Consider the following 25,702-nt stretch of genomic DNA (forward strand, 5'->3'; position numbering starts at 1 on the left):
TTATATGTAAATGTATAGTATTGTAATATTAGCATTGTAATATATAATAAGGATTTTTCTACTTATTAAAATTAACAGAAGTTAGGCATAATCTATTCTATTTATCTTTTTATACTGCAACTATCACTTTTATACTTTGTATAAATTTTCCTTTGGGGTATCATTAGAAACTCATGGTCTTTTAAAAATTCAGTGAGCTCTAATTTAACGTGATTATTATAATTTCTTATTATCAAATTGACTCAACTTGGTCAAGGAAACATCCTTAAACTGGCCTGTTTTGCTTGTTTAGAGTTCCTTTTAATGATCACAAGAACATCCTGACTTTCTTTAAAAAAAATTTTTGGGGGGGATGCTTTCCAATTTTTTCCTGATGCAGGACATGACATTAACTATCCTCAAAAACCTCAGTTTCCTCTAGAAGAGAATGACATTAGAGGTCAAAGTATGGGTCCAGAGGTGGATTTTATAAGCATGGTAGTAAGCAAAAGTGCCTCTTCTGTGGCTGCACTGGACTGCCACAGTAAAGATTGCTTTTTATGGCTCACATTGGTAGTTTCAGTTTAACACATTCTGTCATTGTACTTTGCTTATTGTTGTATGGTTCCATCAATCACTAAGACTTTCCTCATATTGGCACTTCTAACAAAACAAAACAAAATAAAAGCCAGAAGTAGGATATCATTTTTCATCTTATACACTGGAGATTAAGAAGATCGATGATGCTCAGTATAGGCCAGAGGGAAGGGAAACAAGACATTCCCATCAACTGTTGCTGGTAGTGTAAACCAGTATTACATTTTTAAAGAACAAGTTGGTAACATCTGATAATGAAATACTTGTTGACTTAGAAATTCCATTTTTATAAATTGTTCTTACATATAAACTCATATACAAGTACATATGATTATTGCAACATTGCTTGGCATAGTATATAACAGGAAACCATCTAATGTCATCATGAGCTGCTGCTAAGTCACTTCAGTCGTGTCCGACTCTTTGCAACCCCATAGACGGGCAGCCCACCAGGCTCCCCGTCCCTGGGATTCTCCAGGCAAGAACACTGGAGTGGGTTGCCATTTCCTTCTCCAATGCATGAAAGTGAAAAGTGAAAGTGAAGTCGCTCAGTCGTGTCCAGCTCTTAGCGACCTCATGGATTGCAGCCTACCACGCTCCTCCGTCCATGGGATTTTCCAGGCAAGAGTACTGGAGTGGGGTGCCATTGCCTTCTCCAACTCATTAAATAAATTATTATGGTACAGCCATAAGATAAAATGCTATGGAACCACTAAAAAAAAATGCATTCCCATGGAAAAATGCCTAAGACACATTTTTGGGTGAAAAAGTAACCTAAAGAAAAGTTAGTTTAGTTTGATCCTCTGTGTGTGTCTGTGTACATATACACATATATACACATATGGATCATATAGATATACGTTTGCACTCTAATAGCAAATGTCAGGATATATAAGAAACAATGGTTTTACCTTTGGAAATCTGAATAGGGAAGATCAGAGACAGCAAGACTTTTACTCCCTATTTTATGATCTTTTATACTAATATTACACTTTAAAAATACTGTCAAATTAAAACAGGGGATAGAAAAGAAGGTTGTGATTACAGTGTAGCAATTTTCTAACAAAGAATTAGCTATTGAAATATGCTTTGGAATCTTATTAAGCCTAGGTTGAAACATGAAGAACTATGACATTTATTTACTGGAGATGGAATCCATGGGAAAGAGCTATGATGGGAGAGCTTATATTATCACTGGCAGGTGGAATAGCAAAGCACCAGTATTTCGGCACTTAATGAAGAAACTCCAAAAGATAAACGAGTATATATGACTGTGGCAAAGGATATGGCGGTCATGGAGGCAGTGGAGGCTATCTATTTTCAGCTGAGACAGTTGTACATGTGTACCCTGCAAAAGAGTGTTTGTGGCATTTTAGGAGAAACCCTTTTACTTCTTCACAAGGTTGAAACAACCTGAGGGAAAAAGCCATACCAATGCAGGAAATACATGAGGTGCTCAGTCGACAGTGCAAATCTGAGAAGGAGGAACCAATCACTCCTGTTAGTGGATAGGGTGTCACCGCAGGAGGATGAAGCAAAAGAGGTGATAATGAACTCTCAAGTGTAACAGGTGGTGTGTCTAAGGGCTGTCCTGAGATGATCCTATATTCTTGGGGAGAATTGTTAGGAAGATGGCACAATAACCTTGGTGCACGACAGAAAGGGCTATCTGCTGTGGGAAAGAATGGTGTTTCTGAAGCACTGAAGGAAGAGGTAATGATTAGCAGGCTGCCATGACAACCGGGCAATGCTGGATAGATATCAATTTCTTATCACAATGAACTAAGCCCAGGAGAGTGATATTCATCACACATTTCCTGTGTATAATTAAAGATACCAGAGGACATGGCCAGGAATTGCTCTACAAGATCTGCAAGGCCTACTCTATGATGAAGACATCCATCAAGAACAGTTTTTTCTTGCTGCTGTATCACTGCTGCATATGTCAGAGGAATAGTATTCTCTGTTTTGGTGAAAATCAGGAATTAATATTTATAAGACTTCTGCAAAAACAGCTTTGAAGACCATTACTGCAAATTCTTTCAGTTAGAGAGACTAATGCAAGGGCAGTCACTGGACCTGCACAACTTTTCTGATCTGAACCTGGAAGCTCATATGTATGAACCCCAGTGGTTTCTCACTCCTTTCACTGTCTAGTTCCCACTCCGCATGGTCTTCCACATCATTGACTTACTGCTTTGTGAAGGACTGAACATAATCTTTCATGTAGCCTTGACTCTCCTAAAGACCTCAAAGGGAGATTTTCTGTAAGCTGAATTTGAAGGTACTTAAAAGTTCTTCAGAGCTCAGCTTCCTAGAGTTAATCAGAGATGGCAGAGTAGGAGGGAGGCTCAAGAAGGAGGGAATACATGTACCCATATAGCTGATTCGCATTGTTGGACAGCAGAAACTAATGCAACACTGTAAAGCAATAATTCTTCAACTATTAAAAAAATCAAGTTATTCAGAGATACAAGGCAGAGGAAAATTTAAGAAGGTTAATGGAGCAGGCTTGCGAGATTAAGGTATCAATCAACTAAGAGACTGAGGGAAAAAGAGAAAGAATATCAGACAATGTGAGAGTCATCTGCAACAGGAAGACCCAGTGGATCTATAGTTTGTATATTTGCAGGTAACTCTCCTCTTGGGTTTATACAAGGAATCTTCATAAGCTGAGAGAAAGGGAGGGAAAAGGAAAGAAAGGGGCTATCAACCACCTTCAAAAAATGAGAAAAAAGGAAAATGACAAAGTACTGCTTTAGCTGTGTATGGTCACATCCTAATCTACTTTATTCTTTTCCTTCATAGTGTATTATATCCTTCAAGATCCCAAAGAAAAGCAATGATTTAGTCAAATATTTGGTTAGATATAGTAACTAGTTATATTTGTTCAACTCTATCACTAGTAGTGTCAAGTTGAAAGCGCTCTAAATGTCCAATACTTAAATTTTAAAGCAGCTTAAAATGTTCATTGCCTCATACCAAGCTTCACGTTTACATGATGCATAAAAGTTATAAATGTCTGTAGTACTTGGAAACATTTAGTGTTGATCAATTTGCAAAAGTTTTTAAACAATTTAAAGAACTTTGCCAAACAAGCAAAGTATGCCTGATGGACTAAAAATGAATGAGAAAGGAAAAAAACTGAAATGGTAGAAAAAAATTTTCACACATTCTTTTTGTTGTTACTTTTCTTATATGAACTTTTCTTCATATATTATGAAAGCAAGGCATAACATTACAACAGAAAGCAAAACGAATATAATGTGCTCCCTAATTCTGTCTATCCACAGATATTAATAGAAGAATTTAACAATCTGGTAGAGCTTTGTTCCTAAACACACACTTTTCTTTCCTCTGAACACAACCATCTTTCATCCTAAGGAGTCCTGTCATTCCTGTCACCAGAGTCTTAATGTTATTAGTTTTTAAACCTGAAAGAGGAAAAGGAAGGCTGAAGGATCCAAAAGGAGCATAATATAAAGAGGAAAAATGACTGAAATGAAACTTCATACTTCACAATTTTGCTTTGGATTAATTCTGAGGCCTAAAAACTACCACATAGCTACTCAATAACTGTCAAACAAATAAACAAATATGTCAACAAGCAAAATCGGTTTAATACATATCTATTAATATTCAATGCTCAATTTCTCATAAGACTGTTATTTCTATCTTCAGGATAAAAATTCAAAACAGTTTTCAGCTCCTGACATATTTATCTTGGGCCTGACACTGTCCCTTTCTGTTTCGACTCTGTTATATCACCATACCTGAACCAACCACTCTGAGGTAACTAGCATGTTATCACTTTACACTTTCCTCACTTTCTTTATCCTGTAACAGACATGAATAATTTGTTTAATCCTATATACTTCAGTTGTTGCTCACGTGAAGAATAGATATTACTGGGATTTGGTTTGAGGGCAGAAATTCTATCACAGTAATTGGCTCAAAACATTAAGAATCTAGAAATGCCTTAAAAAAAAAAGCAGCCACTCCTCATCTATATCCCAAATATCACATGTTTTTATATAGTCTCCTTAATATTTTTAAACTTCTTTAAAAATGCTTTATTGTGCTCACATGGAAAAGAGAGGATAAAAAGTAACCCAAAATTAAGTACCACTGCTTCTTACCTCAAAGAATGTCCTCTAGATTTCCTATTGTTTGCAAACTGTATATATATAAAATACACATTAAATTCTCCAGTTATAGGAACAGTAACAATTATTTAAGAACTTCAGTAAGTAATACTTTTGCCTAATGTACAGTATAGCAATGTTCATTATAAATAAGTTTCTCCCTTTTTTAAAAAAAACCTTCATTTATTTATTTTTGGTTGTACTAGGTCTTCGCTACTGCTCACCGGCTTTCTCTAGTTATGAGAGTGGGGGCTCCTCTCTAGTGCAGTGCGCAGTCTTCTCATTGTGCTGGCTTCGCATGTTGTGGAGCACAGGCTTTAGAGAGTAGTTGTGGCACACAGGCTCAGCTGCTCCACAGTGTGTGAAATCTTCCCAGAGCAGGGACTGAATCCTGTGTCGTCTGCACTGGCACATGGATTCTCTCCCCCCCCGCCCCCGCGCATTTATTTTTACTAGTTGGAGGCTAATTACTTTACAATATGATAGTGGTTTTTGCCATACATTGACGTGAATCACCCATGGATTTACATGTATTTCCCATCCTGATCTCCCCTCCCACCTCCCTCCTCACCCCATCCCTCTGGGTCATCCCAGTGCACCAACCCTGAGCACTTGTCTCATGCATCCAACCTGGGCTGGTGATCTGTTTCACCCTTGATAATATACATGTTTCAATGCTATTCTCTCAAAACATCCCACCCTCGCCTTCTCCCACAGAGTCCCAAAGTCTGTTCTGTACATTTGCGTCTCTTTTTCTGTTTTGCATATAGGGTTATTGTTACCATCTTTCTAAATTTCATATATATACGCTAGTATACTGTATTGGTCTTTAGCTTTCTGGCTTACTTCACTCTGTATAATGGGCTCCAGTTTCATCCATCTCATTAGAACTGATTCAGATGAATTCTTTTTAATGGCTGAGTAATATTTCATAGTGCATATGTACCACAGCTTCCTTATCCATTCGTCTGCTGATGGGTATCTAGGTTGCTTCCATGTCCTGGCTATTATAAACAGTGCTGCGATGAACATTGGGGTGCACGTGTCTCTTTCAGATCTGGTTTCCTCAGTGTGTATGCCCAGAAGTGGGATTGCTGGGTCATATGGCAGTTCTAGTTCCAGTTTTTTAAGGAATCTCCACACTGTTCTCCATAGTGGCTGTACTAGTTTGCATTCCCACCAACAGTGTAAGAGGGTTCCCTTTTCTCCACACCCTCTCCAGCATTTATTGCTTGTAGACTTTTGGATAGCAGCCATCCTGACTGGCGTGTAATGGTACCTCATTGTGGTTTTGATTTGCATTTCTCTGATAATGAATGATGCTGAGCATCTTTTCATGTGTTTGTTAGCCATCTGTATGTCTTCTTTGGAGAAATGTCTGTTTAGTTCTTTGGCCCATTTGTTGATTGTGTCATTTATTTTTTTGGAATTGAGCTTCAGGAGTTGCTTGTATATTTTTGAGATTAATCCTTTGTCTGTTGCTTCGTTTGTTATTATTTTCTCCCAATCTGAGGGCTGTCTTTTCACCTTGCTTATAGTTTCCTTTGTAGTGCAAAAGCTTTTAAGTTTCATTAGGTCCCATTTGTTTATTTTTGCTTTTATTTCCAATATTCAGGGAGGTGGGTCATAGAGGATCCTGCTGTGATTTATGTCAGAGAGTGTTTTGCCTATGTTCTCCTCTAGGAGTTTTATAGTTTCTGGTCTTATATTTAGATCTTTAATCCATTTTGAGTTTATTTTTGTGCATGGTGTTAGAAGGTGTTCTGGTTTCATTCTTTTACAAGTGGTTGACCAGTTTTCCCAGCACCACTTGTTAAGGAGGTTGTCTTTTTTCCATTGTATATCCTTGCCTCCTTTGCTGAAGATAAGGTGTCCATAGGTACGTGGATTTACCTCTGGGATTTCTATTTTGTTCCAGTGATCTATATTTCTGTCTTTGTGCCAGTACCTTACTGTCTTAATGACTGTGGCTTTGTAGTAGAGTCTGAAGTCAGGCAGGTTGATTCCTCCAGTTCCATTCTTCTTTCTCAAGATTGCGTTGGCTATTCGAGGTTTTTTGTATTTCCATATAAACTGTGAAATTATTTGTTCTAGTTCTGTGAAAAATACCATTGGTAGCCTGATAGGGATTGCATCGAATCTATAGATTGTTTTGGGTAGAATAGACATTTTGACAATATTGATTCTTCCAATCCATGAACACGGTATATTTCTCCATCTGTTTGTGTCCTCTTTGATCTCTTTCATCAGTGTTTTATAGTTTTCTATGTATAGGTCTTTTATTTCCTTAGGTAGATATACTCCTAAGTATTTTATTCTTTTTGTTTCAATGGTGAATGGTATTGTTTCCTTAATTTCTCTTTCTGTTTTCTCATTGTTAGTGTATAGGAATGCAAGGGATTTCTGTGTGTTAATTTTATATCCTGCAACTTTACTATATTCGTTGATTAGCTCTAGTAATTTTCTGGTAGAGTCTTTAGGGTTTTCTATGTAGAGGATCATGTCATCTGCAAACAGCGAGAGTTTCACTTCTTCTTTTCCTATCTGGATTCCTTTTACTTCTTTTTCTGCTCTGATTGCTCTGGCCAAAACTTCCAAAACTATGTTGAATAGTAGTGGTGAGAGTGGGCACCCTTGTCTTGTTCCTGATTTTAGGGGAAATGCTTTCAATTTTTCACCATTGAGGGTAATGCTTGCTGTGGGTCTGTCATATATAGCTTTTGTTATGTTGAGGTATGTTCCTTCTATTCCTGCTTTCTGGAGAGTTTTAATCATAAACGGATGTTGAATTTTGTCAAAGGCTTTTTCTGCATCTATTGAGATAATCATATGGTTTTTATCTTTCAATTTGTTAATGTGGTGTATTACCTTGATTGATTTGTGGATATTAAAGAATCCTTGCATTCCTGAGATAAAGCCCACTTGGTCATGATGTATGATTTTTAAATATGTTTTTGGATTCTGTTTGCTAGAATTTTGCTAAGGATCTTTGCATCTATGTTCATCAGTGATAGTGGCCTGTAGTTTTCTTTTTGTGTGGCATCTTTGTCTGGTTTTGGAATTAGGGTGATGGTGGCCTCATAGAATGAGTTTGGAAGTTTACCTTCTTCTGCAGTTTTCTGGAAGAGTTTGAGTAAGATAGGTGTTAGCTCTTCTTTAAATTTTTGGTAGAGTTCAGCTGTGAAGTCATCTGGTCCTGGGCTTTTGTTTGCTGGAAGATTTCTGATTACAGTGTCGATTTCCTTGCTTGTGATGCATCTGTTAAGGTGTTCTATTTCTTCCTGGTTCAGTTTTGGAAAGTTATACTTTTCTAAGAATTTGTCCATTTCTTCCAAGTTGTCCATTTTATTGGCATAGAGCTGCTGGTAGTAGTCTCTTATGATCCTTTGTATTTCAGTTGTGATCTCTCCATTTTCATTTCTAATTTTGTTTCATTGGTTCTTCTCCCTTTGTTTCTTAATAAGTCTTGCTAACGGTTTGTCGATTTTGTTTATCTTTTCAAAAAAACAGCTTTTAGCTTTGTTGATTTTTGCTATGGTCTCTTTAGTTTCTTTTGCATTTATTTCTGCCCTAATTTTTAAGATTTCTTTCCTTTTACCAACCCTGGGGTTCTTCATTTCTTCCTTCTCTAGTTGCTTTAGGTGTAGAGTTAGGTTAGTTATTTGACTTATTTCTTGTTTCTTGAGGTAAGCCTGTAATGCTATGAAACTTCCCCTTAGCACTGCTTTTACAGTGTCCCATTGGTTTTGGGTTTTTATGTCTTCATTTTCATTCGTTTCTATGCATATTTTGATTTTTTTAATTTCTTCTATGATTTGTTCGTTATTCAGAAGCATATTATTTAGCCTCCATATGTTTGAATTTTTAATACATTTTTTTCCTTGTAATTGAGATCTAATCTTACTGCACTGTGGTCAGAAAAGATGACTGGAATGATTTCAGTTTTTTTTTAATTTCCCAAGGCTAGATTTATGGCCCAGGATGTGATCTATTCTGGAGAATGTTCCGTGTGCACTTGAGAAAAAGGTGAAGTTGATTGTTTTGGGGTGAAATGTCCTATAGATATCAATTAGGTCTAGCTGGTCCATTGTGTCATTTAAAGTTTGTGTTTCCTTGTTATTTTACTGTCTAGTTGATCTATCCATAGTTGTGAGTGGGGTATTAAGGTCTCCCACTATTATTGTGTTACTATTAATTTCCTCTTTCATACTCGTCAGCATTTGCCTTACATATTGTGGTGCTCCTATGTTGGGTGCATATATAATTGTTATATCTTCTTCTTGGATTGATCCTTTGATCATTATGTAGTGTCCTTCTTTGTCTCTTTTCACAGCCTTTATTTTAAAGTCTATTTTATCTGATATGGGTATTGCAACTCCTGTTTTCTTTTGGTCTCCGTTTGCATGAAATATTTTTTCCAGCCCTTCACTTTCAGTCTGTATGTGTCCCTTGTTTTGAGGTGGGTTTCTTGTAGACAGCATATATAGGAGTCTTGTTTTTGTATCCATTCAGCCAATCTTTGTCTTTTGGTTGGGGCATTCAACCCATTTACATTTAAGGTAATTATTGATAGGTATGGTCCCGTTGCCATTTACTTTGTTGTTTTGGGTTCGCATTTATACAACCTTTCTGTGTTTCCTGTCTGGAGAAGATCCTTTAGCATTTGTTGTGGAGCTGGTTTGGTGGTGCTGAATTCTCTCAACTTTTGCTTGTCTGTAAAGCTTTTGAATTCTCCTTCATATCTGAATGAGATCCTTGCTGGGTACAGTAATCTAGGTTGTAGGTTATTCTCTTTCATTACTTGAAGTATGTCCTGCCATTCCCTTCTGTCCTGAAGAGTTTCTATTGATAGATCAGCTGTTATCCTTATGGGAATCCCTTTGTGTGTTATTTGTTGTTTCTCCCTTGCTGCTTTTAATATTTGTTCTTTGTGTTTGATATTTGTTAATTTGATTAATATGTGTCTTGGGGTGTTTCACCTTGGGTTTATCCTGTTTGGGACTCTCTGGGTTTCTTGGACCTGTGTAACTATTTCCTTCCCCATTTTAGGGAAGTTTTCAGCTATTATCTCCTCGAGTATTTTCTCACAGCCTTTCTTTTTGTCTTTTTCTTCTGGGACACCTATGATTTGAATGCTGGGCCATTTCACATTGTCACAGAGGTCTCTGAGGTTGTCCTCATTTCTTTTGATTCTTTTTTCCTCTCTGCTTCATTTATTTCCACCATTTTATCTTCTACCTCACTTATCCTATCTTCTGTCTCTGTTATTCTACTGTGGGTTCCCTCCAGAGTGTTTTTGATCTCATTTATTGCATTATTCATTTTTAATTGACTCTTTTTTATTTCTTCTAGGTCCTTATTAAACATTTTTTGCATCTTCTCAATCTTTGTCTCCAGGATATTTATCTGTAACTCCATTTTGTTTTCAAGATTTTGGATCATTTTTATTATCATTTTCCTAAATTCCTTTTCAGGTAGATTCCCTATCTCCTCCTCTTTTATTTGACTTGGTGGGCATTTTTCCTGTTCCTTTACCTGCTGGGTATTTCTCTCCCATTTCATATTGTTTAGATTGCTGTGTCTGGAGTGGTCTTTCTGCATTCTGGTGGTCTGTGGTTCCTTTTTATTGTGGAGGTTTCACCCAGTGGGTGAGGTTGGACGATTGGCTTGTCAAGGTTTCCTGGTTAGGGAAGCTTGCGTAGGTGGTCTGGTGCATGGAACTGGATTTCTTCTCTCTGGAGTGCAATGGAGTGTCCAGTAATGAGTTTTGAGATGGGTCTATGTGTTAGGTGTGACTTTGGGCAGCCTGTATGTTGACACTCAGGGCTATGTTCCTGCATTGCTGGGGAATTTGCATGGTATGTCTTGCCCTGGAATTTATTGACTCTTGGGTGGTGGTTGGTTTCAGTGTAGGTATGGAGTCTTTTGGACGGTCTCTTATTACTTAATGTTCCCTGTAGTCAGGAGTTTTCTGGTGTTCTCAGGTTTTGGGCTTAAGTCTCCTGCCTCTGGATTTCAGTCTTATTCTTCTGGTAGCCTCAAGACTTCTCCAACTATACAGCACTGATAATAAAACTTCTAGATTAATGGTGAAAAGATTCTCCACCGTGAGGGACACCCAGAGAGGTTCACAGTGTTACATCAAGAAGAGGAGAGGGAAGAGGGAGATAGAGATGAGCAGGAGGAGAAAATGGGGGACTCAAGAGGAGAGAGACAGATCTACACAGTAATCTGTTCCCTAAGTGTTCTCCGTAGCTCAGACACCCGCAGAGATTCACAGAATTGGATTGGGAAGAGAAGGGGGAGGGAGGAAATAGAGGTGATCTGAGGGAGAAAATGGAGAGTCAAAAGTGGGAGAGAGTAATCAACACACACCTGAGTAAAAATGTGTACTGAATATTGGATTCTTAAATGTCCAAAATTGATATAAAATACTGAAAAACAAAGATTAAAAATCTAGAGCAGAGGTTAGACTCTTACAAATACAAGATTAAAAACAAAAACAAAAACACAAAAAATTTAAGAAACATATATGAAGTTCGGTTTAAAAATAGGGCCTCTTTTTTTTTTTTGCAAGGTTATAGTGAAATGAAATTGAAAATTAAGGTGCAATAGAGGAGTAATAGAGGACTTTAAAAGAAAATAAGAGAAAAAAAGAAAAAAATTTTTAGTTAAAAAAATAGTAAAGATATATGAAAATGAAAATGAAAGTTAAGGAGTAATAGAGGAGTAATAGGGAATTTTTGAAGGAAAATAAAAAGAAAAAATTTAAAAAAAGAAAAGAAAAAAAATTTTAATTAAAGAAACAAACAAACAGTAAAAATATATCTAGGAATTTCTCTGCAGCTGTTGCGGGCAGTGCCGGTTCGGTTCAGTTTCAGATAGCTCCTTGTTCCAGCTTACACTTTTCGATATCTATAGGCACCTTCCAGTGTAGTTGGTGTTACCCACAGGGATTTTAATCTGTTGCAGCAGTCACTTCTGAAGCGGTTCCCTTTGTTTATTTGGTTTCTGTTTGCAGGTCTTGTCAATGTCTAATTTCTGCCCTGACACAGGCAGGCGGAGGTGGTCTCTTGTTTAGGTTCCCTTGTTCAGTCGTGCGGCGGGGTGAGAGGGGCGCTGCAGACAAATGTCACTGGCCTGTGTGGGGAGGACCCGCAGTGTTCCGGCCATACTGGGTTTGCCCCTGCTCACGGGTGTGTGCTTTTCCTGTCTACACAGCTCTGTATGGAGCGGGCCCTGCGTTGTGTGCAATTCCAGTTTTCGGGTACTCCACAAAAGCGCATACTCGGTTGGGCCTGCATTTTGTGACTTCCCCGGCCCGAGCAGCTCAGGCAGCCAGGAGCTTGACAGGCACACTCTCCCCGGGTGTGGTGCATCTTATCCCCTCCGTGGTCCCAGCCTCAGTTTCCAGGCGGGCCGGTGCGGTGCACCTTGTGTCTGTTCTTGGAAGCTGGTCTCTAGCCGCGACCTTCCCAGCGGATGTCAACCATCCAGAATCTCAGGAAGTCTTTGGTTGGAAACTGGAAGCCTGTTTGCAGTTTGGTAGGGGGTGCCATCTCTGGGGCTGAGTTTACCCCTTTCCCCTCCCCCCTGCCTCTTGCCTCCAGTGGGGGATGGGCCAGTCTGACGCCACTGGCTAGCTCTTCTCTGGGATCACTCAGTTCTTCCTTTGTTCTGTGAACAGGCCCGCAGTGTGTTCCGGCCGGTTAATTTTTACTCTCTCTCTTGCTATCCCACAGTTTAAGTTGCTATCTCTTGTTAGCTCCCTCCGATTGCCCCCAGAGTATTCAGGCCCAGTCCTTGCCCTAAGCAATGCCGCCCGCTCCTCTCCGTTCCGCCCCCACTTGGTGGTGGCTGATGCGGGTGTCTGGGGTATTTTTCTGCTGGGAGTTGCTTTTAGGCATGTAATCTGTGGGTTTTATTTATTTTTCCTCCCAGTTAGGTTGCCCTCTGAGATTTGAAAACTTCCCCCAGACCTGCCAGTGAGAGGGTTTCCTGGTGTTGGAAACTTCCTCTATTATGACTCCCTTCCTGGGACGGGTCTCTGTCCCTAGCTCTTTTGTCTCTCTTTTTATCTTTTATATTCTGTCCTACCTCCTTTCGAAGACGATGGGCTGCTTTTCTGGGCGCCGGATGTCTTCTGCTAGTGGTCAGCAGTTGTTTTGTGAAGTTTGCTCAGCATTCAAATGTTCTTTCGATGAATTTGTAGGGGAGAAAGTAGTCTCCCTGTCCTATTCCTCTGCCATCTTAGCTCCTCCCCCCAGATGGATTCTTAACCACTGGGTCACCAGGGAAGTCCATGAAGAAATTTTAGTACAGAGGAGAACATTTTACCCTTCAGAAACTTTAAGAAAATATATTCTTCTTCAAGAACATTTAAGGTTTCTGAATGTTTGACTTTCAAACACCAAGCACAGATTTTAGCAGAACAGTTTTCAGTCTTTTTCCCTTGAGGATGTTACCTGGGAGTTCGTTATATATAGCCTTTATCATGTAGAGACAGTTCCCTTCTACCCCTAGTTTAATGAGGGTTTTTATCATGAAGAAACGTTGGATTTTGTCAATGCTTTTTCAACCTCAAATGACATACGATTCTCCTCCTTTATTCTATTAATGTGGTGAATTATACTGATTGACCTTTGCATGTTGAACTACACTTGCATTTCTGGGATAAATCCCCCTTGGCCATGGTGTGTGATCTTTTTAACATGCTGCTGAATTCTATTTGCTAGCATTTTATTGAAGAATTTTGTATCTACATTCACAAGGAATATTGGCCCATAGTTTTCTTGTAGTGTCTTTTTGACTAGCTTTAGTATCAGGATAATGATAGTTTCATAAAATGAGTTAAGAAGTATTCTTTCCTCTTCTAAATATTGGAATTTGAGAAGTAATTATGTTAATTCTTTAAATGTTTGTAGAATTCACCAATGCATTTATGTGGTCCTAGGCTTTTCTGTTTTGTGAGATTTCCAACTGCTAGTCCAATCTCCTTATTTAATATAGGTCTATTCAGATTTTTTATTTCTTCTTTAGTTAGTTTTGGTAGTTTGTGTGTTTGTTACAGGGGCTTCCCTGGTGTCTCAGATGATAAAGAATATACCTGCAATGTGGGAGACTCAGGTTCAATCCCTGGGTTGGGAAGATCCCCTGGAGAAGGGATTGGCTACCCACTCCCATGTTTGTTGTAATACTTTTTATTCCTGTAAAGTCAGTGATAATGTTCCCTATTTAATTTCTGATTTTAGAATTTGAGTATCTTCTATTTTTTCTTAATCTTTAGATTGGTCAATTTGTTGTTGTTGTTTTTAAAAGAATCAATTTTTTGCTTCATTGAGCCTCTCTATTGCTTTTCTAGTCTCCATTTCATTTATTTCTACTCCAGTTCTTATTATTTCTTTCCTCTTTATGGCTTCAAATTCAATTGAATATAATATACTCAGGAATTAATTTTTTCTAAAATGCCTAAAATGCAAGAATAAATAATAACCTCTGAGTCATCAGGTAAAGAGCAACCTATTTCTTAGATTTACTGTTTAAATCCATGTGAACAGCTCTTATGTAATTTGCAGAAGAATATTACTATGTCATTATGAAGATACTATATTTAGAAAAGGGTGAAGGTCAGGAGGGAAAACTACCATACTTTGAATGTCAAGGCTATCTTCTACTTTTTGAGACTTGTGCCAGGCTGAAAGAAACTAGTACCATGGGCCTCTGGGATGTTTACAGGAAAAACTAAAATCAAGCCTCTCATTTTTAGACCATCGTGTTATCATGAGACACATCAGAACATGGTCTGTTTCTGAAGAAAATAAGCATGACAAGGACTCTCATATCCCATGAACATTGACTTCTCCCTAGAGAGAAGAACATGGGTTGATGCCACTACTATAATATGGGTTTCACAACTCTCCCCCAAGCATATGGCTCCTATGTCCCTAAGACTGGCTCTACTCAGAAGAGTCACCTTCTGCCATGTATGACAAACCCACAGCTAATATCGTTTTTAACAGTGAAAAGCTGAAAGCATTTCATCTAAGATCAAGAACAAGACAAGGATTTCCATTCTCACCACTTTTATTCAACATAGTTTTGGAACTCCTACTCAAAGAAATCAGAAAAGAAAAAGAAATAAAAGGGATCTAAATTAGAAAAGAAGTAAAATTGTTTGCTTAAGACATGCTTCTTTACATAGAAAATCCTAAATGCTAACAGAAAACTATCAGAGGTAGTCAATAAATTCAGTAAAGTTGCAGGATACAAAATTAATACACAGAAATTCCTTGTATTCCTTATATACTACAATGAAAGATCAGACAAGGAAATTAAGGAAACAATCTCATTTACCACTGAATCAAAAAGCATAAAATACCTAGGAAGAAACCTATATAAAAAAGCAAAAGATCTGTACTCTGAAAACTATAAGATACTGATGAAAGAAATCAAAGATGACACAAACAGATGGAAAGATATACCATATTCTTGAAATGGAAGAATCAATAGTGTCAAAATGACTATACTACCCAAGGCAATGTACAGATTTAATGCAATCCCTATCAAATTACCAATGGAATTTGTACAGAACTAGAACAAAAACTAAAACATTTGTACAGAAACATGAAAGACTTCAAATAGCCAAAGCAATCTCAAGAAAGAAAAACAATGCTGGAGCAATCAGGCTCCCTGGTTTCAGACTATACTACAAAGTTATAGTAATTAAAAGAGTATGGTACTGGCACCAGAAAAAAGAAAACCACCAGAAATATATATCAATGGGACAGGTTAGAGAGTCCAGAAATAAACCCATACACCTATGGTTAATTAATCTATGACCAAAAAGGCAAGAATATACAATGGTGAAAAGATAGTCTCTTCAATAAGTGATGCTGGGAAAATTGGACAGCTACATATACAAGAATGAAATTAGAAAATTCTCTAACACCATACACAAAACTAAACTCAAAATGGATTAAAGACTTAAATGTAAGGCTGAACACTATAAAACTCTTAGAGGAAAACATAGGCAGAAAACTCTCTGACATAAACCACAACGGGATCTTTTTTGATCTATTACTCCTGGAGTAATGAAAATAAAAACAAAAATAAGCAAATGGGACAACTAAACTTTTTGTTTGCATAGCAAAGGAAATCATAAATGAAACAAAAAGACAACTGTTAAAATGGGAGAAAATATTTGCATATGAAGCAACTGACAAGGGGATTAATCTCCAAAATATACAAACAGTTCATGCAGTTCAATATCAAAAAATAACCCAATCAAAAAATTGGTAGAAGACCTAAACAGACATTTCTCCAAAGAAGACATACAGATGGCCAAAAAGCACATGAAAAGATGCTCAACATCACTTATTATTGTTACTCTATATTCTCTAAGTCATGTCTTACTCTCTCCAACCCCATGGACCGTAGCCTGCCAGGCTTCTCCAATCATGGGATTTCCCAGGCAAGAATACTTGAGTGGATTACCATTTCTTTCTCCAGTGGGTTGTCATTTTCTTCTCACTACTTATTAGAGAAATACAAATCCAAACTACAATGAAGTATTACCTCATATCAGTCAGAACTACCATTATCAAAAAAATCTACAATTAGTAGCACTATTTACAATAGCTCGGATATGGAGGCAAACTAAATGTCCATCGACAGAGGACAGAATAAACAAGATGTGGTACACATATACGATGGAATATTACTAAGTCACAGAAAAGAATGAAATAATGCCAATTGCAGCAACATGGATGGACCTAGAGATTATTATACTAAGTGAACTAAGTCAGAAATAGAAAGACAAATATCATATGATGTTGTTTATATGTGAAATCTAAAATAAATGATACAAATGAACTTATTTGTAAAACAGAAAGACTCACTGACTTCAAGAACAGACTTATGGTTACCAAAGTAGGAAACGTAGGGTGAGGGATAAATTAGGAGCTTGGGATTAATACACATGCACAAATATGTATAAAAAAGAAAATCAACAAGGACCACCTACTATACAGCACAGGGAATTCTACTCAATATTATGTAATAATCTATATGGGAAAGGAGTCTGAAAAGAATAAATGTATGTATAACTGATTCACTTTGCTGTACACTTGAAACTAACACAACATTGTAAACCAACTATATGCCAACATAAAATAAAAAATAAAGATTTTAATACTGCCCCCTCCCACCCAGAAAAAAGAATAGTGGCCTTCTCTCTGTTTTCATTTGCATCTCCCACTTGGCTGACATTTCACTTTACCTGACCAGGATCACCTCCATCACCAGGTATCTCATCCTACCCACTCACTTTCTAATTTTCCCAGTGTTTCCTATGCTTTATTAACTATGATCATTCAGAGACCCAAAGCCATACCTAATGGGTTGTAATCAGAAAATCACCATCTATGATTTTCTGTTATTCTCAGTAGATGATTTAAGGGAAATCAAGAAAAGCATGAAAGGATATCCTAAATGGTTAAGTGTGGTTAATAAATATCAATACTTACCCCAATTAGGAGGCTTTCTACAGAAAATAATGAAACATTGGTTTAAACAGTAAAGGCATTTATCACCTTAGATGACAAGAAGCTCATAGTAAGTATACTCCAGGTTTAATCCATCAGCTCATTAGCACCGTCTAAGACAGGTTCTTTTCATTTTCTTCTGTGTGAGCTCATTGCATTAGCTTTGTTTTCAAGCTGGCTCCTTTCTGGTAGCAAGATGATGTAGCAGGTCTAGTTATCTTCAGACATGCTTGTGTCCAGGGCATTTGCCTCCCCCTTGAGTGTATCTCTCTCATTTTAAGAATGAAGGTTTTTTAGATTATATTTAAAATTATTTACATCTTTGTGCTGCTGATCTTTTTCATCTTTCCAACCTTCAATGGCATCCATTAAAAACAAAATGTCTATGTAAAATACTTTAATAACATTCATGGAACTGTTGCTGAGTGAGGTGGGGGTTTTTAGGGGAGGGGTGGGCAGTGAGGTGCATAGGCTACTGGAAGGTGAGATGCTACTGGGGCTTAAGTCCAATAGGAACAGAATTTAGAACCAGGAACAAAAGTTTTGATTCAAAAGTTCTTGACCTCTCATTTTTCTTTAACCTCCTTACTTCTAAAAGATTTGTATTCTATAAATTACCTTGGTTAAGCTTTCTTAATCTCATATTCTAAAATGTCTCAATTAACCAATAACAACGACTGTACAACCTCCAAAATATCCCATTAAGCATTTCATTCACTAAATACCATTTTCTTTCCTTCCAGAATATTTTACTGTGCCAACTGCAATATTCCTCTGATTCAACAGAATCTCTAATCCATTGACCATTGACTGATCATCACTCCATCATTTGATTCTTTCTTAGACCCAAAAGAACTTTCCCAGAGACTTCCCAGTAGACTGACCTTCATATCTTAGTGGTTGGAACTGAATCATATGTTCTCCCTAAACTAAAACCATTAAGAAAAATAGAGTTACCAGGATTAGTTTAAACCAGTCAGGATGTTTTTCCCTGAGGTGGGACTAGTTTAAGCTTCCTGAGAGGCAACTACCTGCACACTGATTCCAAGAAAACATGGGGACTAAATGTTGCATAGTTAGCCAATAGTAAGTGCTCTAGTGGTGGTAGTGGTGGTTTAGTTGCTAAGGCGTGTTTGACTCTTGTGACCCCATGGACTGTCGCCCACCAGGCTCCTCTGTCCATGGGATTTTCCAGACAAGAATATGGGAATGGGTTGCCATTTTCTTCCGCAGGGGCTCTTCCCAACCCAGGGATCGATTCTGTCTCCTGAACTGCAGGTGGCTTCTTTACTGCTGAGCCACCAGGGAAGCCCAACAACTATGGTATTATACTATGTGTAAAATTTACTTTTTAGCCTCAGTTACAAGTGACACTCTTCACAGTCACTGTTCATTTGTCAGGAATATGATAGGCATTAAGTATAGCTCTGTTTCCATCAATCACATTCTAGAACTGGTTCTACCAAATGCTTGTCGGATGACTTTAGGTAAAGCATCTAACATCTTGATTTCCACACCCAAACATGATATAAATATTGTTCTTCATATGCCAGGGGATAGCTGGGGAAATAATTATACTGAACAAATGCAAAGCTATCTTATTTTAGCTTCCCATACTGCCTGTTCTATTTTAATTTATTTATTCATTCATACACCCTTAAAACAAATATTTGTTGACAGTATGCTTCATATAATATATGAAATAAATATTGGGGAAGCAAAAATGGTTTCACCATACCCCCTGCATCTAAGGTATTAACCAGTGAATGATTTAGCAACAACTACTTACTCCTGAAGTGCAGAAACAGTGAAGTATAATATGCCTTACAATGCAGTGTAAGATGTAAGACAAGAAAAGCAAAGTAGGATAATGAGAGGTGTTGTTTGTGGAACCATAATAGTTGCTTCAAATGGCATTTGATCCACCCTATTTACTAAAGTGACTGCAACCAAGTGTGTGGGTACAGAGATGCCTACATGGCTTTTCTAGCTTAAGTATTAACTGGGTTTTAATATTTACTGGTACATAATATAAGCAAAACAACAAGATGAGTTTAGGCTACAACAAAACAATGAACAAGAACTAACAGAAGACTGGTTATTACCTGGGCTAGTGAGAAAAAAATGAAATTTCCATTAATGGGCTAAGTAAAAAAACTGCCTTCCTGATGAACTAATAAACTTTTGTTCTGGAAGTTCCCCAGTTTGGAGCGATAAAAAAAAAACAAACTCATGGTTTCAAAGTCAGCTGACCAATTGTTTAAAAGATCCCACAGGTCAAAAATATTTTTCAATTTTGGAAAACTAACATTTCAGAAAAAATGTTAAAATACAATTGCTATTGTCTGTACTTGTTCTTAAAAAATATAAGGGAGAAGAATGTCAGACTCTTTTTGACCCCATGGACTGCAGTCTGCCAGGCTCCTCTGTCCATGGGATTCTCCAGGCAAGAAGAGTGGGTGACCATGCTCTCCTCCAGGGAATCTTCCTTAGTGTCTTTTGTCTCCTGTACTAGCAAGCGGGTTCTTTACCACTGGTGCCACCTTGGAAGCAATATATCAATATTTTGGATGGAGGAGACTTCTGGAGGGAATTATGCTTCTGGCATGTTGAAAGTTGTTACAGAACAGGACTAAAAAGTGAAAAGCTACAGATTCCCACTATTAATGGGAGTAGGAAAGCATAGAAAGAATACAGGCAATTTAAACTTATAATAGTTTTGTATCTGATTTCTCAAATAGTTCTGTGGATTCAGAACCAGTATTTGATGGAAGGGGAAAATTCCCAACATCAAAATCCTAGGATTTTGACAGGAGAACATCAGAAGAGAAGCTTTGCCACTGCCAAATAACTCCCTTAGCAGGGTATAATAGAGAAAGTAAAATAGCAAGTCACCTCCATTATTGCTGTGTCGTTCAGTGAAGTTCTATTCATCAGTTGAAACAACTTAAACAATTCACATTAGCTTTGCTATGCTGGAGAATAATATGGCGATGAGCTCCTTTAGAGCAAAGCTATCCTGCAGTCTGTGGAGCTTGTGATCCTTGCAGCATCTACATTCAAGCAAGGTTGAACGGACTGTGGTTGAAGCATGGACACCTCTTCTGTTGGCCTCTTCTTTTGCAGTAAAAAGCAAGTAAGCACCAAATCAATAACTGGCAAAGGAAAGATGAAACAGAAGGGCACTGAGATACTAGAGACAAAACTTTCTTGGCAAAGGCACAAGGTAAGTTGCTTGACGTAGCTGTGAGTTAATAGAAATCTATGAAAAACTGGCTACTTGTCAATTTACTTGATTAAAGGAGAAGCAATAATAAACATTTTAATTTTGTTTCCTCCCATCCAAGTACTAACCAGGCCCGACCCTGCTTAGCTTCCGAGATCAGACGAGATCGGGCGCATTCAGGGTGGTATGGCCGTAGACTTAATTTTGTTTCCTAATAGTAACTGATACTTATTTGGGGCCAAGAACTAATAAAGCATTTATGTAAACTGTTTCATTTAATCTTCTGGACAATCCGACGAGATAATTACTTTCCTCACTTTACAGAAAACAATTGAGGCAAAAGTTTAATTTATTTAAGATATCATAGATATTAAGTGATGGAGCTGGAATTTTAATAGCCAGGAATTCTAACTTTAGAAATCATATTTTTAATATTTACTGTCCTTTCAGAGACTATCCTTTTCCTCATAGAATTTAACTTTTTTTAAACCTTTACTTCACCAGAAAGCCATCTTTCATAACTTTTTTGGGAGGGGCTACACCTAGAGAATGTGGGATCTTAGTTCCCCAACTAGGGATCAAGCCCTCACCCCCTGCATTGGAAGCACAGAATCTTAAACACTGGACCACCAGGAAAATATTTTAATAACTTCTTTTAAAGTATAGTAGGTAGCTGTAATGTAAAATACTAAATATATGTCATCATGTAATCTTAAGAGTGGAATTACTTTGCTATTTTAAAAGTCCTATGTATAATCTGACAAAAATAACCTATTCTTTAAAGTAGTAGATTGATTAGAAAAGTTCTACTTAAGACAAATTAGAATAATGTAGAACAATAGAATTCAGGGTGTTTTTTTTTTTTTTTTCTTTTCCACTCTGACACAACAGATAATGTTCACTTCTGGATAAAATTGTATTCAGTTCAGTTCAGTTGCTCAGTCATGTCCGACTCTTTGCGACCCCATGAATCGCAGCATGCCAGTCCTCCCTGTCCATCACAAACTCCCGGAGTCTACCCAAACCCATGTCCATTGAGTTGGTGATGCCATCCAACCATCTCATCCTCTGTCATCCCCTTCTCCTCCTGTCCCCAATCCCTCCCAGCATCAGGGTCTTTTCCAATGTCAACTCTTCACATGAGGTGGCCAAAGTATTGGAGCTTCAGCTTCAGCATCAGTCCTTCGAACGAACACCTAAGACTGATCTCCTTTAGGATGGACTGGTTGGATCTCCTTGCAGTCCAAGGGACTCTCAAGAGTCTTCTCCAACACCACAGTTCAGTAGCATCAATTTTTCGGTGCTCAGCTTCCTTCACAGTCCAACTCTCACATCCATACATGACCACTGGAAAAACCACAGCCTTGACTAGATGGACCTTTATTGGCAAAGTAATGTCTCTGCTTTTTAATATGCTATCTAGGTTGGTCATAACTTTCCTTCCAAGGAGTAAGCGTCTTTTAATTTCATGGTTGCAGTCACCATCTGCAGTGATTTTGTACAGCCACATGCAATTCAAGTCTTTCATTTGGGTTGTCTCAGAGTCAACAACCCAAACTTCTGCTTGTTCCCCCTTTTCTGTTCACTACAAACCTAAGCCATTTCCACATTCCATGGGACTTAATTCCCATTCCCCCATCTCTTCAGACAATCTTGCCTCCTATGTCACTGAAGAAGGTGAGAGCATCAGGCTTGAAATCCATGAATTCTCTGCTGCTAGACTAACAAATGTATCCAACTGTGTATCCATCCTTCCAATCTTCCCTCAGAAGAGAAAGTCTCCTCTCTTTTTGGTCCAAATCAAATTTTCTGTCTGTGTTCTTGGTTCCACCCTCTTCCATCTCCTCAAGGAAGCAGAACCATGAATATTCCATTTCATCTCTTGTGGTAATTTGTCAAATACACTGCTGCCATGCCCACAGCCTCTTATGTGGGAAGGGAAACCATCCAGTCTTTAGGTGAGGTGAGTGGATTTTCTTTTTTTAGAAAAGTTATGAAATGATCTTTGATGTATGTCTTGTCTGTGGAGGTCATTCACTTTAAGATGAAAATTTATACTGCACAGTTGCTAGAGAACTAAGCATCTCAGCACAGGAGTAATAACAACATTGAACATTATTTATGGTAAAAATATCATTCATAGCAGTCTGTACGCTTTAATCATCTCTTATTCTCAAAGAATTCCTGCAGTGTAGGTTCTAATATTGCTATTTTCAGATAAGGAAACCAAGTCACAGAGAACTTAGGTAATTTTTCAAGGTTAATGAGTCACTGAGCTGGAGTCTGGATACAAAGCTTATGAAATTTCTGTTCTCTTCATGCTAGATTTTCCTAGCCAAAACATGAAGGCAAAAACAGTAACATGAAGTTAATTCTATTTTATCATTTGCCATTCTGGCTTGATATCAAAAATAATTGGAATTGGTTTATGTAACTATACAATCAGCATAAATGAACAGATGAATAATTAGAGAAAGACAAATAAAATCAAGCTAGGGGCAAATTTAGCATTTTGGAAGTTAAACAAGTTCTCTAAAGATTGTTGCATTAGGAAGGAGTGATGCTGTTAGAATTTCGTAGCTCCTGAGGACTCAAAAGATTGGTCATGAGACGTGATCATTATTTAGTTATTTATCATTGCACTGGGTCTTCAATGCTGCGCTTGGGCTTTCTCTAGTTGCGGAGGGCGTGGGCTTTTCATTTCGGTGGCTTCTCCTTGCAGAGCAAGGACTCCAGGTGCACAGGCTTAGTTGCTCTGCAGCATGTTAAGTCTTCCCTGAACAGGGATTGAACCCCTGTTCCCTGCGTTGGCAGGCAGATTCTTAACCACTGGACCACCAGGGAAGCCTGAGGTGATTATCAAATACATGTATGTATTAAGTAAATACATAATAAAATGTATGTATTTTATTAAGTAAAATACATTATGTATTAAGTAAAACATAGTGAGATACATCTGGCACAAATGTTTGCTTAATGGACCATAACTAACAAGGACCTACTGTACACCACAGTAAACTCTATTCAATACTCAGTAATGGCCTATATGGAAAAAGAATCTAAAAGAGTAGATATATGTATAACTGATTCATTTTGCTATACACCTGAAACTAACACAACACTGTAAATCAACTATACACCAATAAAATTTTTTTAAAAAAGGAAGTCCATAAAGAAAGAGTAGATGTTCGTTAACATTGATTTGAGCATAGCTCTGTGAAATATCACTGACATAAATATTCAGGCACTAACATTCCAAAACATGGTATAACAAAAAAGAATATATTCTAAAAATGGTTACCTGTCATGGTTCTTAAAATGTGAAGCATTCAAGTTGGAATCTATTCTTGATTTTACACCATTTTCCTTACTGCTTAACGTTCACAGGTACACGTTTCTGGACCAAAGGGGCACTTTTATGGATAAAAAGAATAAAGCTAGAGATGGACTTACCAAGAGCAATTACCAAAAGTGTCTTTGAAGGAAAAGCTACACTTAGAAAAATATAACCCAAACTTCCTCCTATTTGGATCATTCTATGATTTCTTGTGGAATCTTAGTTCTCAGACCAGGGATTGAACCCTGGCCCTTGGCAATGAAAGTATGGAGTGTTAATCACTGGACTACCAGGATATTTCCCAGATTGCAGTTTTAAAAATATACTTTATCACTATGGGATTCCCTGGTAGCTCAGATAGTAAAGAATTTTACTGTAATGTGGGAAACCTGGGTTTGATTCCTGGTTTAGGAAGTTACTCTGAAGAAGGGAATGGCAACCTACTCCAGTATTCTTGCCTGGAGAATTCCATGGACAGAGGAGCCTGGTGGGCTACAGTCCATGCGGTCGCTAAGAGTCAGACATGACTGAGCAACTAACCCTCATGACTTCTTTGGGCTTCCCTGGTGACTCAGTCACTAAAGAATCCGCCTGCAAAGCTGAAGACACGGGTTCAATCCCTGGGTCAGGAAGACCCCCTGGAGAAGCACATGGCAACTCACTCCAGTATTCTTGCCTAGAGAATCCCATCGACTGAGGAACCTGGCAGGCTGCAGTCCACAGAGGCGTGAACAGTCAGACATGACCGAAGCAACTGAGGATGCATACATAATTTCTTTAATACTCTTCTCTAGCTGGCATATAAACTAGGATTCAAGTGGAAAAGGACAGGGTCTGGTGGCTCAGATGGTAAAGAATCTGCCTGCAAGGCAAGAGACCCCGGTTTGATCTCTGGGAAGATCCTCTGGAGAAGGAAATGGCAACCCACTCCAATATTCTTGCCTGGAGAATTCCATGAACAGAGGCGCCTGGCAGGCTACAGACCATGGGATTGCAGAGTCAGACACGACAGACAGACTAACAAGTTGAGAAACCAAGGTACTGTTCAGATTTATGATTTCTGGAGTGAGTTCTGAGCAATAACCTACAAAAAACCTAGGGGTTGATTTGAGTATGTAATTATGTGGGAGGAGAGTCTGGACTCAAAGTGGCGGTAAATACAGACCTCGTTTGCTTCACAAAGATTAGCTCATACTTAATAATCTGTTGAACCATGACTCAACGCGCCTGAGTTATCAGGATTGCTGTCTCTACTGGCTAAACCTTCGCTATCAAGCCAGTACTTCTGGGATGCTGTCTCGCTGATGTCAGCTTTGCCGCTTCATGTCAAGAAAATACCAAAGGTTCAGGAATTTCCAGGAGAACTGAGCCTCTTTCCAGGTTCTTCTCTGCCTGCTGTAAAAGGGAAACTCAAATGCGGGAAAACCTTGGGCTTGGGAGGTATGCTGGGGCAGGATCCACGAATCTACATTTTCATCAAAGGCTTTAGGCAGATTTGATGCAGCTGGTTCAAACTACATTTTGAAAAACACAGTACAATGTTAAGAATGATGACACAAGAGCCAGCCGTTAAAACGTGTCCTGTTTTGGCAGCTTTGGAGACTAAGCCTGAATCTGGCTTCATTCACAACCAAGAGAATGAAAACAGCGGGGGAGTCTTTGAGTCAGTCCCTGAGGCGCCAGCTATGAAGAAACTCGCCCACATTCCAGGGCCAGGAGATGCAGGCTCCACCTTAGCCACAGGTCTCCGAAACTCCTCGGAGATTTCTGCCGGCTTCACCTGAGCCACGGGTCTACTGGGCTCCTCGCTGCATCTCGCTCGTCCTCCCGGTGCTCGACCACCCACTTCTACCTCTTAAGAGTCGGAGTGCCGAAA

The 25,702-nt window shown here is 38.3% G+C and overlaps 1 pseudogene; it reads left to right on the plus strand.

Moving 5' to 3' along the window:
- The first annotated feature begins 1,589 nt into the window (after positions 1–1,589).
- LOC136157265 (rab GTPase-activating protein 1-like) lies at positions 1,590–25,610 on the plus strand (annotated as a pseudogene).
- Positions 25,611–25,702: the final 92 nt, after the last annotated feature.

This window comes from Muntiacus reevesi, chromosome 2, assembly GCF_963930625.1.
Source record: "Muntiacus reevesi chromosome 2, mMunRee1.1, whole genome shotgun sequence".
In the NCBI taxonomy this organism is placed as follows: domain Eukaryota; kingdom Metazoa; phylum Chordata; class Mammalia; order Artiodactyla; family Cervidae; genus Muntiacus; species Muntiacus reevesi.